At 40.6% G+C, this 15,737-nt stretch overlaps 1 pseudogene across 1 annotated transcript; it reads right to left on the bottom strand.

Annotated features, from left to right (window-relative positions):
- Nucleotides 1-1,497: 1,497 nt before the first annotated feature.
- On the bottom strand, nt 1,498-15,515 carry LOC308415092 (testis-specific Y-encoded-like protein 1; annotated as a pseudogene). The gene is made up of 2 exons: nt 14,997-15,515; nt 1,498-1,617 (listed from the first exon to the last, which is right to left on the bottom strand). The product of its transcript is annotated as a testis-specific Y-encoded-like protein 1 (transcript).
- Between the last annotated feature and the right edge of the window lie 222 nt (nt 15,516-15,737).

The raw sequence follows: 15,737 nt of genomic DNA, 5'->3' as shown, positions 1-15,737 counted from the left end.
ACAAAACTCTAGCAGTAACAATCACTCTTTAAGCAGGAGAAACAATACTGTGTTCCCTTGATACCTCTGGGATAATGTTTATTGTGTTCATTTACGAAATCTGATAATTCAACAGTCTTGTTAATTATCAAACCCATTCAGGCAGGTTTATAGTCAAGGTGAGGAAAAAAAGCTATCTAACAGGGTGCCGTGCTTTTATATACCATGATGCATAAAAATGGCAAGAAATATACTCATAATACAGTGCTAATCTGACAAAGAAATTTTACAGCTATGTGCAGTTTAAGAAGAGACTATCAAGGCAGTCAAGTCACATATTTATTTTCCCATGAAGACAGTAATTTGAGAGACACATTTACTAAAGACCAAATTATCCAACCTTAATAATAATTTGGATTATTATTGAAAACTGTTATGAATATTCACTTAGGTTTCAGTATTGTAAAGACTATTGTTCTTCTAAATGGTTTCAAGTGAATGCAAACAGAAGTGTTTAAATTTCTCCAGAAGATGAAACAAGTCACATTTTACTGAATATTGGTAAAATATGAGTACAATATTACACTTTCACTGACATCAGATCAGACATAGAGAGGAAAATAACCAAAAACTGGCCCTACTTCTTTAAATAGCATGGTCTAGGCAAAATTCAAGACTCAGAGATAGTATTTTCCTGAGAAATTCTCTTCCCATCGCCTTTGACCAAACTGTGAAAGCACACATCCTGTCTTCATCCTCAGACCAATCTTATGTGACTTATTTTGGTTCTACACCTTTTCATCTCACTTTCCATACTTAGAGTACCCATCACAATCCCTTTCCTTCTTTTATAAACCATTAGGAAGTGTGTGTCTACTTTAGTCTCCCTATAAGCTTTCTACGGCTTGCTAACCAGGTTGAGGAGTGGGTAAGACAGAGACAAGGCAGAGTTCTGTGTCCTCTTACAGAGCATCCTCTCCGGAAATGCTCAGTGAACTACAACTCCTAATGTTACAGATGTTTCTGAGCTACTTTTCTCTAATAACAGGAGAAAGGTGGGAGAGTGTGGGTGAGGAGTACTGGCAAACAAAGTGTGATGTAGCCTAGAAAAAGTAACAAAATCACACAGAAGTTGGCCCACTCCTGCAACAACCTTAGGTGCAACCAACTGTCCCAAACGTTTGAGTCCACAATGCCACATGCTGAACAGGTAAACAGATAAAGACATCTAGGTGGCAGTAAGTGGGTAAAACTGAAAACAGGATTCACAGTTTAATGTACAGTTCCATTGTTACTCTTAGAAAAGGTACAAGCCCTGTCCATGAACCAGCAAATACTAACTCAGAACAGCATGGGGGCCATGTGAAAGCAGAAGAAGTTTCAGTCTTAATGTGGAGGTGGAGAAACTATTCAGACAGAAGATGCAGAAGAGTCAGGAGAAAAGAAGTCAAATCACTGCGTACCTGTTGCATCTGCTCAAGCACAGGGACCTGTTCAGTTGCATTTCAAAGGTAAAAGTTAATCTGACTGGAAGCCAAAAGGCCTGAGAATCTCCATAGGATCCCTTAATGGGCTACATCTGGGTCTAAGGATTCCTTCAGGAGACAGGTAGTATTGCAATGGGTTTAGCCACGGGTCCTCTTTGATAATCTCAGGGATTCTGTCAGATTCTGGAAGGCTATGGTCTGAGAACTAGGTGAAGAATCTGCAGAGAAAGTCTTGGTTTCTGCGAATAAAGGACTGGGGCTCATACCCCTCTGTCATATGATTGGAGTGGAAAGAGACACCACTCGACCAGATGATCTCACTTCATATTCCTTGACAATCAGCTTGTTTCTGAAGTAGGGGTTTCTTTGAAAAAAGAATTAGAATTTGCATTCTGTCTTAGGATGTCTCAGTTCCTTCACCTCCAGATTGGTTATGGACCTTAACATCTCTGCATCCTGACCCCTAATCATGGCAGATAACTGAAGGTGGTTCCTGAAGGCAGTCATCCAGAAGTCTGGGATATTCTGAATGATGTAATTCCTTCATTCCAAAGAGTGTTGCCGAATCTGCCAAAACTTCTGCTCTAGATGTTGGAAGTCCCTGTCTGCCTGAGCATAAACAGTGTCCAGTTCTACCTGGATGTCCTCCAGCAGGTTCGTGTGAAGATCTATGCTTACGTGCCAAGGCCCTTACTTCTCCTGTGACTCCCTCACTCCTCCACTAGCCTCCTACATGTCCAGTTCTTCACCCCCAGGCTTCAGCTCCACATTCATCACCTCCTCACTCCTGTGCATTGCCACTTCTGACTTCTCTTCTGATGCTACCGTGATGGTGCCCTGTTCAATCCTCATGTCTTGTTCCTGGGATTCTTCTCCCCGAGTTTCTAGGGCCTTCTCTGGAAAACTCAGGCTGGCAAAAGATCAACAACTTCAGTGCTGACCTCAAGGTAACTGCATTCAGGGAGATGGGATGGCTTCAGAGATTTTTATCCCCTTTTAATGGAGACAAAAATTGCAAAATGTTAACAGGTCCTGTTGTCTCTCATGTTTTGAGATAAGGTCTCCTTATGTAGCCCAGGATTTATTGTACTTCATTGTTGTAGACAAGTCTAGCCTCAACATTATTGTGATTCTTCTTCTGCTTCTTGAATACTGGTGTACAGAGATATACCACCAGAGCTGGCAGACATCTTAGGTTGGACAGGGTCACCACTGAGATCACCCTACACAGCGATCTGTACCAAGGCCTGCCTCTGGGTGTTCTTGGGGAACTTGTTCAGCCTGTCCCTGTACACCTGACATTTCTAGGTCCCCTATGTTGTCCTTGAGGCTCCGGAGCATTCACCATTCCAGACAGCCCTCCCAACCCCCACCTTCCAGTGTTAAACACAGAAAGACAGGGTTCGGAACAGGCTACCCAGCTTCTGGGCTGTCTAATATCTCAAGGCAAGGCAGCTAGCTCTCCTGGACAGATATGACCCTGACAACCTAAATCCCACCTCACCCCCTTTCTATGTTCAGGGTTATCTCTAGCCGTAGAGTTTGGACCCAGACCTGTGAGGAATACTCCCAAGTCTCCGGAACCCCAAAGTGGTCTGTGGGTGGATGGGAGGTGGTGGTACACCATCATCAGATTCAAGTCACCTCATTGTGTGTACCAAAAGAGCAGAGAGCCTAAGCCGTGATGTGGCTGCTGGATCTGAGTAGACACAGGCTGAGTCTTCCATAATCCCAAAGGGGTTCAAAACAGGTTGGGCTGCCAGGGTACCACCCAGGACTGTTGCCTTGATGGCCTCCTGGCTGTGATTCCTCACACCCAAGCAGGCAGCATACAACTCCTGGCTTCTCCTGACTAGTACACATTCCCTAACATTCTGGGAGATCAGCCAGGGTGAAGGGTCAAAAGACACCTGGCCTTCCTGTCTCTGTCCTGTCCAGGGATTTGCTGGAGAAATACAGATGCTTATCGAATTAACAGATCCACAGTCTTGGATCTTAGAGGACCAGAAGTTCATTGTATCTCTCAGTCTTTCCTTTACCTTATCTCTCCTTCCTTCCACTTTGTGTGTCTCTTAGTCTCTTTAATTTTTATCTGTCCTGGGGTTAGGAACTTAGGCCCCGAGGGACTTGAAGCAGATCCAGCAAGGGTTCAGAGTGTAGCAGTTCTTGTTTCCTTGAGGTCAGTGTTGTCTGGGAAGAACAGGTTTGGATATAGAGGCAACCCTTAAGGCTATATCCCCAGGGAGTAGCTAGGCTGAGTAAGTGTGTACAAAGGTCCTAGGTGCCTTGCAGGGGAATAGTTCTCTCTAGGCCTTGTGTTTTGGTGGATGAGACAACAATATGCAGGGTGGAAGTAAAGGTATTGTTTTGGTGTTCCGGGCCTTGCACCTCTGAGACCTCAGAGCAGGCCTGCCTGGATAGAGCTCTCTTGGTTGCATCAGAACAGATGCCTCCAGACAGCTTGGTTGGGAAGGATAATTGGAAAGCACTGGCAGGCTTGTGTTTTGGAGGCTCTTAGAGGACTCTCCCTCCACCAGCTGTGACTTAAGACCTAGGCAGTGCATGGGGTATGGGAGGTGGTGGACCTCTGTAGACTCTCAGTGCCCCTGAATGAAGGCTTCTCCTAGATAGTGACAGTCTCCAAAGGAACGTGGTTTACATCATTTTGTAACCAGAGATTGCCATCTGACCAGGAAACGGTGGCTGTCGCTGTATATATTGGTGAGCTAGAGGCAGAAAGCAGAGTAACTTAGGTAGGTAGGTAGGAAGGTAGGTAGATAGGTAGGTAGCTGTGTGTGTGTGTGTGTGTGTGTGTGTGTGTGTGTGTCTGTGTGTGCTCTCATGTAGAGAAAACACAGAATCAAGGGTCCACCTGTGATGGTGACTTGAGGATTTTGGAGAGTGACTGAGCTTTCTGGTGATTGCAGAAGTTGTGAGATGGGGGGGGGATTGAGGTTGAGTGATAACAGGAGAGAAGTCAGGAGAAATGGATGAAGGCAGTCCAATGGATCAGAGCAGATATTAGCTGTGAGTAAAGCACAGCTTCCAAGTTACTCACTCTTTCCTAAAATGCTCAAACAGGGACTTAGTTCAGAGGTACAGTACTTGCCTAGCAAGCACAAGGTCATGTGTTGGCTCCTCAGCTCTAGAAATGCAAATAAAACAAATAGATTCTCACACAACTCCTTTAGTCAAGGACTCAATAGTAAAGAAAAGTGAGAAGTAGCCATTGTCTTTGATGCTTCCTCTTTCTCAGTTTGTTTTCCCCTAAATTTGTTCCTGTATTTTTTTTTTAGGGTTGAGCAATATTGAGTTTTAAGAAAGAAAACACCAAACAAGTCATTCTCCCTTCATTGAATGAGTTCCTCAATAGTAAAGACAGATTCATATTATCTAATAACTTTCAATAATGACTAAGGCTGCTGATCCTACACTAATCTTTAGAATTTGCTAGGATTCAGAGAATTATAAACCATAAGGTGTAAATTTAGACTCAATCTACTTTGCTTATGAGTTTCTCAATAGCTAAGACAGATCAATGCTATTTAATCACATTAAAAATGACTAAGGCTGCTGAATCTACACTAATCTTTATAATTTGCTAGAATTTAGGGAATTATACTCCATAGAGTGTAAATTTAGACTCAATCTATTCTGCTTATAACAGAAGTACACTTAGTTGCACAGTACATTTTACTAACAGCTCTTTGTATTTTAGGCATTCAAGTTAATACACATATCTCACCTCTTTTAATCCACTATTCTTTATTGATCTTGCATTTTAGCCAGATAAACCTTGACTTACACAAAAGCATATGCAGTTCATGGGAAGAAAGTAATACTGTTTAATTTTAAAAATATATTTACTTACAGATTCATTAAATAATGTCCTATATAATTACGACTGGCCACATTATTGGAAAACTGATATATATTTATATGCCATATAAATATAAATTTATATATGAAATATATTTAGCCCAGTTCTGACAGTATTCTCAAAATGTAATGTGAAAGCCTGAAATATCTTGTTTTTCACACTCTGTAACTTAGTACATGTTACTTATAGCAAGTCTGTGTAGAGCAGATAAATATGCCCAAACACTAACCCATGATTCAGACTGCCAGTGTATTAGACAACATATTTTTAGAGTAGAATATCTTATTGTCAGTGTAAGATCTATCTTACAATGTTCAAAAGAAAATAAATTTTACAAAGGTATTCAACATGAAGTGTTGTTATTATTGCAGATGAAAAATTTTACCTTAAGCTGGCCCAACTGCCAGCCAGAAAGGCGGCTCGTACAGGCTGAGCAACTGGTGAGTGGGAGACCTAGGCTGCTGGGGAGCAGAGGGATCTCTGCGGAGTGCACACGGAAAGAGCACCCCCTGCCCTGATCTGCCCTGTCCTCCCCGATCCAGTGACCGGGAACAGATCTTAGGAACTTCTGTTCCCACCCGGAGACGACTTCAGGACACAGAGCAGAGCCTGGCCCAACTGCCAGCCGGAAAGGCGGCTTGTACAGGCTGAGCAACTGGTGAGTGGGAGACCTAGGCTTGTGGAAAGCAGAGGGATCTCTGCGGAGTGCACACGGAAAGGGCACCCCCTGCCCTGACCTGCCCTGTTCTCCCCGATCCAGTGACGGGGAACAGATCTTAGAAACGTCTGTGCCCACCCGGAGGCGACTTCAGTATGCAGAGGGGAGCCTGGCCTAGCTGACACCCAGAACCTGGGCTGCCGGGGAGTAGAGAGATCTCTGCGGAGTGCACACGGAAAGTGTACCAGGGACAAAGACAAGATACAAGGGAAAGGCAAGAACATATCACTGACAACAAAATGGCAAGAGGAAAGAGAAATGGTATATCCCAAGGAAACCAAGACAATCTAGCAACACCAGAACCCAGCTCTCCCATAGTAGCAAACATCGGAATTCCAAACACTCCAGAAAAAGAAGACACAGACCTGAAATCATGCCCCAAGACGCTGATAGAGTTACTTAAACAAGAAAGGGAGGAAAAGCAAAAAGATTCAGAAGCTTTTAAAGAAGAAACAAGAAAAACACTCAAAGAACTCAAAGAATGAGAGGAAAACAGAACCAAAGAAATAAAGGAATGGAAGAGGGAAATAAAAACAGAAATTGACACAATAAAGAAAACGCTAAAAGAGATAACCCTAGAGTCAGAACACCAAAAAAAGAAATCAGGAATCACAGAAGCAAGCATTTCCAACAGATTACAAGAGATCGAGGAGAGAATCTCGGGGGCAGAAGACAACATTGCAAACATAGAAAAAACAGCCAGAGAAGATGCAAAAAACAAAAAGCTCCTAACCCGAAATGTCCAGGAAATACAAGACACAATGAGAAGACCGAACCTAAGGATAATAGGAATAGAAGAGGGAGAAGAGTATCAAATAAGAGGCACAGTAAATATCTTCAACAAAATCATAGAAGAAAACTTCCCTACCCTCAAGAATGAGATGACCACAAGCATAAAAGAAGCCTTCAGAACTCCAAATAGGTTGGACCAGAAAAGAAATACCTCCCGACACATAATAGTAAAAACATCAAGTACCCAAAGTAAAGAAAGAATACTAAAAGCAGTAAGGGAAAAAGGTCAGGTAACATATAAAGGCAGACCAATCAGACTCACACCCGATTTCTCAACAGAGACTATGAAAGCTAGAAGAGCCTGGACAGACATCATGCACTCCTTAAGAGAGCACAAGTGCCAGCCCAAGCTGCTATACCCAGCAAAACTATCAATCACCATCGATAGAGAGACAAAGATATTTCAAGACAAATCAAAATTCACACAATATCTGACCACAAACCCAGCACTACAACGAATTATAGGTCGAAAACCCAATACAAGGAGGGAAAATACAGCCTAGTAAAAACAAGAAAACTCCTAAACAAGAAAACTAAAAGAAGAAAAAAACACAGACACAACTCAACCCAAAAAAGCAAAAATGGCAGGAAACAGAAACAATTATTCCTTGATATCTATTAACATAAATGGTCTCAACTCCCCAATAAAGAGACATAGACTATCAGACTGGATACATAAACAAAATCCAGCCTTTTGCTGCATACAGGAAACTCATCTCAGAGACAGAGACAGACACTATCTCAGAGTAAAAGGGTGGGAAAAAAACTTCCAAGCAAACAGCTCCAAGAAGCAAGCTGGAGTGGCTATTCTAATATAGAATAAAGTAAACTTCCAACCAAAAGCTATCAAAAAAGATAAAGGAGGACACTTTTTACTCATTACCGGGGAAATGTGTCAGGAGGAACTCTCAATTCTTAACATACATGCTCCAAATAAAAAATCACCCACATTCATAAAAGAAACTCTACTAAAGCTCAAAAAATACATTTCACCCCACACAATAATAGTGGGAGACTTTAATACCCCACTCTCAACAATGGACAGATCAGGGAAACAGAAACTGAACAAGGACACTGCAAAACTAGCAGATTCTTTGAACCAACTAGAATTAATAGATATATACAGAACATACTATCCTAAAGTAAAAGAATACACCTTCTTCTCACCACCCCATGGCACCTTCTCGAAAATTGACCACATAATTGGACACACAATGAGCCTTCATCGATATAAGAAGATTGAAATACTCCCATGCATCCTCTCAGATCACCATGGTCTACGGCTGGTCTTTAACAACAACAAAGAGAACAAAATGCCCACATACACATGGAAACTAAACAACGCTCTGTTAAAGGATAGCATGGTCAAAGAAGAAATAAAGAAAGAAATTAAGGACTTTCTAGAATTCAACGAAAACGATAACACAACATACCCAAACCTATAGGATGCAATGAAAGCAGTATTGAGAGGAAAACTCATAGCCCTAATCGCTTCCAAAAAGAAACTGGAGAGAGCTCACATCAGCAACCTGACAGCACAGCTAAAAGCCCTAGAACAAAAAAAAGCAGATATACCCAAAAAGAGGAGACCGCAAGAAATAATCAAAATTAGGGCAGAAATAGACCAAATAGAAACAAAAAGAACCATTGAAAAAATCAACAAAACAAAAGGTTGGTTCTTTGAGAAAATCAACAAGATTGATAAACCCCTAGCCAGACTAACTAAAGGGCAAAGAGAGAGTATCCAAATTAACAAAATCAGAAAGGAAAGTGGTGACATAACAACTGAAACTAAGGAAATTCAAGAAATCATCAGATCCCACTACAAAAATTGATACTCCACAAAATTGGAAAATCTGGAGGAAATGGACGAATTCCTAGACAGATACAAGGTCCCAAAGTTTAACCAGGACCAAGTAAACCATCTAAATAACCCTATAACACCTAAAGAACTAGAAGAAGTCATCAAAAGCCTCCCAACCAAATAAAGCCCAGGTCCAGATGGGTTCAGTGCAGAATTTTATCAGACATTTATTGGGGATATAACACCAATATTCGCCAAACTATTCCAAAAGATAGAATCAGATGGAATATTACCCAACTCATTTTTTGAGGCTACAATAACCCTCGTACCTAAGCCACACAAAGACCCTACAAGGAAAGAGAACTTCAGACCAATCTCACTTATGAACATTGATGCAAAAATACTCAACAAAATCCTTACAAACCGAATCCAAGAACACATCAAAACCATCATTCATCATGACCAAGTAGGCTTCATCCCTGGGATGCAGGGATGGTTTATCATAAGGAAATCCATCAATGTAATCCACCATATAAACAAACTTAAAGACCAAAATCACATGGTAATCTCACTACACGCTGAGAAAGCATTCGACAAAATCCAACAACCTTCATGTTAAAAGTCCTGGAAAGAACAGGAATCCAAGGCCCATATTTAAACATAATAAAAGCAATATACAGCAAACCAACAGCCAACATCAAACTTAATGGCGAGAAACTTGAAGCAATCCCACTAAAATCAGGGACTCGACAAGGCTGCCCACTCTCTCCCTACCTATTCAACATAGTACTGGAAGTCCTGGCTGGAGCAATTAGAAAGCAAAAGGAGATCAAGAAGATACAAATCGGAAAGGAAGAAATAAAAACATCACTCTTTGCCGATGACATAATAGTGTACTTGAGTGACCCCAAAAATTCCACCAGAGAACTCCTACAGCTGATAAACAAGTTCAGCAAAGTGGCCGGATACAAAATTAACTCAAACAAATCAGTAGCCTTCCTATACTCAAAGGACAAACATGTGGAGAAAGAAATTAGGGAAAAGGTACCCTTCACAATAGTTACAAAAACTATGAAATACCTTGGTGTGACTCTAACTAAGGAACTGAAGGACCTGTATGACAAGAACTTCAAACCTCTAAAGAAAGAAATTGAGGAGGATCTCAGAAAATGGAAAGATCTCCCATGTTCATGGATTGGAAAGATCAACATCTTAAAAATGGCCATCCTACCAAAAGCAATCTACAGATTCAATGCAATCCCCATCAAAATTCCAACCCAGTTCTTCATGGAATTGGAAAGATCAATGTGCAATTTCATATGGAATAACAAAAGACCTAGAATAGCGAAATCCATCCTCAACACCAAAAAAACATCTGCGGGAATCACTATCCCTGACCTCAAGCTATATTACAAGGCAATTGTGCTGAAAACTGCATGGTACTGGTACAGAAATAGGCAAGTGGATCAATGGAATAGAATAGAAGATCCAGAAATGAGCCCTCATGTATATGGTCACCTGATTTTTGACAAAGGAGCAGTAAACATTCAATGGAAAAAGGACAGCCTATTCAACAAATGGTGCTGGTCCAACTGGTTTCAACATGCAAAAGAATGAAAATAGACCCGTTCTTATCTCCTTGTACAAAGCTCAAGTGTAAGTGGATTAAAGATCTCCACATTAAACCAGATACACTGGAACTATTAGATGAGAAAGTAGGGAAAACCTTAGAACACATAGGCACAGGAGAAAATTTCCTGAACAAAACACCAATGGCTCAAGCTCTAAGGTCAAAGATTAACAAATGGGACTTAATGAGATTGCAAAGTTTCTGTAAGGCTAAGGACATCGTCAAGAAAACAAAACGGCAACCAACAGAATGGGAAAAGATCTTTACAAACACCACATCAGATAGAGGCCTAATATCCAAGGTGTACAAGGAACTCAAAAAGCTAGACACCAGAGAATCAAATAACCCTATTAAAAAATGGGGTACAGAGCTAAACAAATCATTTTCAGTTGAGGAACACCGAATGGCCGAAAAACATCTGAGGAAGTGCTCGACATCCTTAGCCATCAGGGAAATGCAAATCAAAACAACCCTGAGATTCCACCTCACACCAGTCAGATTGGCCAAGATCCAAAACTCAGATGACAGCAGAATCTGGCGAGGCTGCAGAGAAAGAGGAACACTTCTCCACTGTTGGTGGGGTTGCAAGCTAATACAACCACTCTGGAAATCTGTCTGGTGATACCTCAGAAAATTGGATATAGTACTACCTGAAGACCCAGCTATTCCACTTCTGGGCATATACCCCAGAGACACTTTAATACTCAACAAAGATATATGCACCACAATGTTCATAGCGGCTCTATTTATAATAGCCAGAAGCTGGAAGGAACCCAGATGTCCTTCAGAAGACGAATGGATACAAAAATTGTGGTACATATACACAATGGAATACTACTCAGCTACCAGAAACAATGACTTAACCAAATGCTTAAGAAAATGGCTGCATCTAGAGAAGATCATCCTGAGTGAGATAACCCAGTCACAAAAGAACAGACATAATATGCAGTCACTGATAGTGGGATGCTAACCCCAGAGGCTTGCACTCCCCCAGAAACAACTCACAGACTCTATGAAGTCTAAGAAATAAAGAAAGCAAAAAACATACATATATTCACAAAACAAGAAGACTTTGACTATTTCCATGTTGCGTTTTGTTTTGCATGTACTTTACGCTTATTGCAACTAGTATGTTTTCAATGCATACTGTCAAGCCCTTGAAAAAAATCAAGTACTGACTAAAAAACATATTCACATGGTTTTATGTAAAATTTATTTTAATGTCTGAAAAAACAGTACTGACAAAAATGTATAATTTTAAGCAAAAAATGTTTAAAATCTTTACATTTATCTTTGTTTTGCAAAATAAAGTCGTTTAAAAAAAAAAAGAAAATGTCTGCACATGTAAATTTACAAGAAAATAAAAAACCATGTATTAGGGAAAGGATTAACAACTAGTCTTTTGGATAATAATAATCAGCTGTAAATTTTGTCTGACAAAGTTTGCACATGTACTAGGCCAAATATTAGTATTTAGCAATGACCAATTTAATTGTTTGGAATAAGGAATGAATATTCTATTAGGTTAAGACATTATATATATATATATATATATATATATATATATATATATATATATATATATATATATATATATATACACAATACACACATATATATATGTGTATATACATACATACCTTTACTAGTTTATCATGCAATTTTGTTTTAACACAGCAAAGTTTTCATAATAGGATTCTAAAACTTCCCTTGAAGAGGAAAAACGATGAATTTACATTAATTTTTTTTGCCAAACGGGATGCTGTAGGTATGAGGCTAAAATACAGACAGCCAACAATTGATTATACTCTATACTCTTTATAATATCTCCTGTTAACTGACTGTTTTCTCTATATTCTCTGCAAAACTTAAAGCAGAGACTGCATTTGCATTTTTGAAGAACAGCAAACTAAGTTTTGGTATCTCCTGTGGTGAGCTTAAGGAAAGGTTTTTATTCAGTCAACATCTGATGGTTTTTGAAAAGTAAATTATCTTAATGAACTTTCTGTGTCACAATCTGGCTAGGAAGACTGATAACCCAATTATCTGGCAAGTAAACATTGAGGGTCTTAAGTTTTAGCTTCCTGCCATTGAGGTAGCAGTAAAATAATAATAGACCATCAGCCATTCTCTGAGGCAAAGGTTTCCAAAAACACCCAATGTCTCAAGGGGCTCTTCAAAACCACAAGCAGACAAGCCAGATGCAAAAGAATGTATGGAAATGATGTTGGAAAATCTATGATAACTCTTTGGAATGCCAACTGAAGCAATAAACCAGGCTGTAATTCCAGAGCCTCAACCCTTCACAAAGCTGAAGCAATAATGTGACCAGCTTGCAATTGCTCCTGCACTAGCTATTGAGTGGCCAAAATTTTTTCTGCAGTTGATTAACACCTATAGGGACATTACATTTTCAATTAATGTTTTTTGAATGGTTTGCAGGCTTGCCAATTAAAAAAATCTTAGATCTGTATTTCCTTTTCTGGGGGTAAATGCAGCAAGCTCTAATTTAGTCCTGATTTTGCTTTCCCAGACCTTGATTAGGCAGCTAACCACAGTTAAACATTTGCTGAGTAACATAGTTACCCAGTCTATAAAAAAGGACTCCCGTAAGGCTAACTCAGATCTTTCAGCTTTTATAGCTTGCACCCAATATAAGCATTTGAAAGGCCAAATCTTCCTGTAGGAAGAGCCTGCATCTCCATTTTTACCAAAAGCATTCTAACATTAGCAGCTCTAAATACTTTCTCAGACGTTTTAATTATCCTATCAATGAACTCTTGAAAAAAGTTTAGATAGCAAAACTTAACCCCTAAACAAACTACTCTCTCTAAAATCAACACATAGTGTGCATCAGAGCACATCAGCTTTATGCTACGAAGTTTGGCTGCTAGTTTCCCACACACAAACTCTCTACAGTACAGCAATACTGTCTTAAATCTTATTTTATTACATATAAAATAACCCAATTCAGAGGTATTTTAGAAACCTGTTTCCCTGGGTTTTTTTATGCCACATGCTGTATTTTAGAGTGACTTTAACCAAATTACTAGTTTTAAACAAATTTTTTGTTACTAATATTTCAATTTTTGAATCATACCCAATTACTTATGAGAAAATAATTTACCAACAAGACATGCAGAGCATATTTATGCCGTTTAAAACCAGTCAAAAGTAGACATGAAGTAACTACACATCTTATATATTTAAAGTAGACTTTTTTTTTTTTTGCTTTTTTGTAGCTGTAGTTTTATGAGATGGGAACTTTGTCACCTATTGTGCTCCACAAACACAGATTTTTCTAGGAGAAGCAATGGAACAGCTCCAAGATAATAATCTGTCAGCACCTTTTTCTAGGAGCATCCTAAAAGTCAGCTTCCAGCAGGTCTTCAACTGAGCTAAACTATTAACTTTAGGTGTAAGGGCCCTAAATGCCTGGGTTTTTTTAGTTTTTTGCTTTTTTAATTGTTTCCTCTTAGACTCAAGTTAAAGCTGAATCAAGAGACAAATACCTAACGTTTTATTTTGAAAATGAAACATGAGTAACATTTAAACATAAAAAACATGGACATAAATTGACATATGTGGACAGACAGACAGCATGGCTTGCCAAGAGACAAACACACAAGAGAAGAGAAATACATGTGTCGAAGGGACCCTGATATTCTTTCTAAGGGACCCAGAACTAGACATTTCTCCAGTGTGAACTAGAAAGACAGGATGTCTCCTGACCAGGGCAGAATGGTAGGACTAAGGCTGCCTGAGTCTGAGTGCAGGCAGGCAGCTGAGCTCAAGTAGGTGACTGAGTGCTGGAGGTGGCTGCCCCTCCCCCCCAGGCCTCAGTGTTGGCTGCCTCCTCAAAAGCTTTTTTCACAGAGGGATCTTTGTCACCTTTCCTTTTTATAAGTGCTGAATTCATAGGGCATAGGAAATACCAAGGAGGGCCAGGGCGAAGGAAGGTTTCAGGGTCCTGTTTTTGCAAACTATTTAATTCTCATCCCCCCTTATTCCATGTTGTTGGGTGCATATCTGGTTTATGGCTTAGGACTCATGGACAAACTTCTGACACTAACTGAAAAAACTTAAATAAATCTTTTTTTCTTAACTCTTATGCCTCTCTCCCAAAGTGTCTGCTTTATTTTCTTTATAAAAGTGGCCTCTTTAACCAGACTTTTGCCCATGACTGATGGGACTGAAAAAACAGAGCACTCAACCTTACCTTCCTTCTCCTGCAGCGCATGAGCAATGCGACAATGAGCAAATCATTTCTTTCCTCGGGTTCCGGTAATCCAGTCATTCTTTCAGTCCCTGTTCGGGCGCCACTTAACCCATCCAGCAGGTCAGGTTATTCAGAGTCCTTAAGAGGCCTTTGTCCTGAAAGTCATGGGGGCGAGAGAGAAAGGAAGCCAAGTGGAAAGAGAATGACAAGAGTCAGTCTAGATGGTTTCAAGGCGTCATTGAGGGTTTGGTGCTTACAGCTATATGGGCTGGGCAAAAAGGGGGAAGCAGGGTGCAGTGGAATTTTTACAGCATCTACGTGACAGGAAGAGGGAGGTGTTGCAGTTTACAGATTAACAGTCAGGTATGTGTTTCAGGATATCTTATCTTGCCACCTAGCAGCTAATATCGGCAGAACCTCCTTGGGGTATTCCTCGGAAAGGTCAGGCAATTACCAGGTAGTATTGCAATGGGTTTACCCACAGGACTTCTTTGATAATCTCGGGGATTCTGTCAGATTCTGGAAGGCTGTGGTCTGAGAACCAGGTGAAGAAGCTGCAGATAAGGTCTTGGTGTCTGCGAATAAAGGACTGGGGCTCATACCCTCTCCACCATAAGATTGGAGTAGAAAGAGACACCACTCGACCAGATGATCTCACTTCATATTCCTTGACAATCAGCTTGTTTCTGAAGTAGGGGTTTCTTTGAAAAAAAACTTGAATTTGGAGCCTGTCTTAGGATGTGTCAGTTCCTTCACCCCAAGATTGGTTATGGACCTTAACATCTCTGCTTCCTGACCCCTAATCATGGCGGATAACTGAGGGTGGTTCCTGAAGGCAGTCATCCAGAAGTCTGGGATATTCTGAATGTTATAGTTCCTTCATTCCACAGAGTGTCGCTGCATCTGCCCAAACTTCTGCTCCAGATGTTGGAAGGCCCTGTCAGCCTGAGCATTCAGTGTCCAGTTCTACCTGGATGTCCTCCAGCGGGTTCATGTGAAGATCCATGCTTAGGTGCCAAGGCCCTGCCTTCTCCTGTGACTCCCTCACTCCTCCTGTACCCTCTTACATGTCAAGTTCTTCACCCGCAGGCTTCAGCTCCACCTTCATCACCTCCTCACTCCTTTGCATTGCCACTTCTGACTTCTTTTCTGATGCTACCGATATGGTGCCCCGTTCAATCCTCATGTCGTGGGCCTCGGCTTCCTCTCCCAAAGTTTCTAGGGCCTT

Source organism: Micromys minutus (genome assembly GCF_963924665.1).
Source record: "Micromys minutus genome assembly, chromosome: X".
NCBI lineage: Eukaryota > Metazoa > Chordata > Mammalia > Rodentia > Muridae > Micromys > Micromys minutus.
Note: the sequence above shows the minus strand (reverse complement) of the source record. Positions and strands in the feature narration are given on the sequence as shown.